The sequence below is a fragment of the Anneissia japonica genome, unplaced genomic scaffold (assembly GCF_011630105.1).
Source record: "Anneissia japonica isolate Jap-2015-1 unplaced genomic scaffold, ASM1163010v1 scaffold13096_len5614_cov90, whole genome shotgun sequence".
In the NCBI taxonomy this organism is placed as follows: Eukaryota; Metazoa; Echinodermata; class Crinoidea; order Comatulida; family Comatulidae; genus Anneissia; species Anneissia japonica.
The window spans coordinates 1-1556 of NW_022751759.1; the positions used below are offsets into that span (position 1 = coordinate 1).

The 1556-nt window shown below is 28.0% G+C and overlaps 1 long non-coding RNA gene across 1 annotated transcript in view; it reads right to left on the minus strand.

Moving 5' to 3' along the window:
- The window catches only part of LOC117121811, a 4776-nt gene continuing 3220 nt past the window's right edge, over positions 1-1556 (minus strand). The window contains exons 2-3 of the long non-coding RNA XR_004447632.1: positions 218-282; positions 1-91 (exon numbers count right to left, since the gene is read on the minus strand). This is a non-coding gene — a long non-coding RNA (uncharacterized LOC117121811). The remainder of the gene's footprint in view (positions 92-217; positions 283-1556) is intronic.

The window sequence follows — 1556 nt, forward strand, 5'->3', positions numbered from 1 at the left end:
TGTGAGCACAGGTTTCTCTTCTTTGATAGCCAACAATGGTCGATGGGATGAATGATTTTCACACGCATCTGTGAGATGTGCCAACACTTATCTGAAAATTCAGAGATTTGAAATATGTTACAGTAAAAAACAATTGCTTAATGAGCAACAATTGACAGTGATAACTATAGAATTAAAATGATAACAATACTAACAATAACTTATCAGATCAACTTACCTGTCCATCATTATCTGTTTTTTTTTCCATCTTCATTTAGGTACTTTCCACTACTCTACCATGTTCTGTTGAATAAAAGACATAAAATGATTGTAATACAGTACATTGCAAATTACAAAAAGGACAATAAATTTTTAAGAAGGTTGCTTTCTAGTCAAAACAGCAATAAACCAAAATGGCAGTAGGCCTAAGTCAAAACGGCAACACTTTTTTACCAGAACGGCAATGGATCAAAATGGCAATAAGTCAAAACGGCAATAAACCAAAATAATAATAATAATAACAATAATATTATTATTATTATAGTAATACTAATAGGCCTAATATTATAACAACATACATACGAAGAAATTCAATAATAAAATGGGGAAACATTATCAAAGCAGCAGACATTCAAATAAATAAAACTTTAAAATACATTGGACAAAATAATTTATGTACACTAATTAAAAGTAAAAAAAATCGGGAAAAAAATCAATAATAATAATAATAATAATTGGCAGGGCCTAGGCCTATGCCCTAACCTAGTAGTAGTAGAGTAGGTAGCTAGGGCCTAGCTGAGCATAGGGCTAGGCCCTAAAAACTAGTACTCCTACTACTACTACTAGGCCTCCTAGGCCGACAGACTGACTGAGACAGACAGCAGTAGGCCTAGGGAGGCCTAAATTAGCTATGCCTGCCCATACATAAAAATTCTATAGAACTTTATAGACCTTCTATAGAGACTAATCAATTTCTACAGAAATTAGTATTTTCTATAAAATTGTTCTATAGAGGAACTAGTTTCTATAGAATTCTATAACATACTATATACACATATTTAATGTAATTTCTATGTTTTTAATTTTTTTTTTGTTTAATTCAATATTTTATTGACACATACGTGTCTGACCAGTATAGTCCTACCAACATGTTTTACATCTTGCATATTCTATAGAAATTCTATAGAATATTCTATACAAATGATATGACAAGTTCTCTATAATAAAACTATACAATTTCTATATTTATTCTATAAAAAATTATAGTCCTTACCTGTATTTTTTTTAATGTATTATAACAATTTTATAGGGATTATCTCTATAGGAACATATAAAATCTATATAGAGTATAACATATATGAAATTTCAATATAAATTTATGTATTTATAGTATATTCTGTAGAACTGTATAATATTCTAAATAGTCATTTTAAGAACTGTAATTTTTATTAGTCTATAGAAAATATATATAAAATATATATAAAATCTCTATGGAAACGTTTATAATTTGTAAAATTGTTTCCCTATAGAAAGTATATATAAAATGAATACGAACGCTATGGAAGTGATTATCTGTA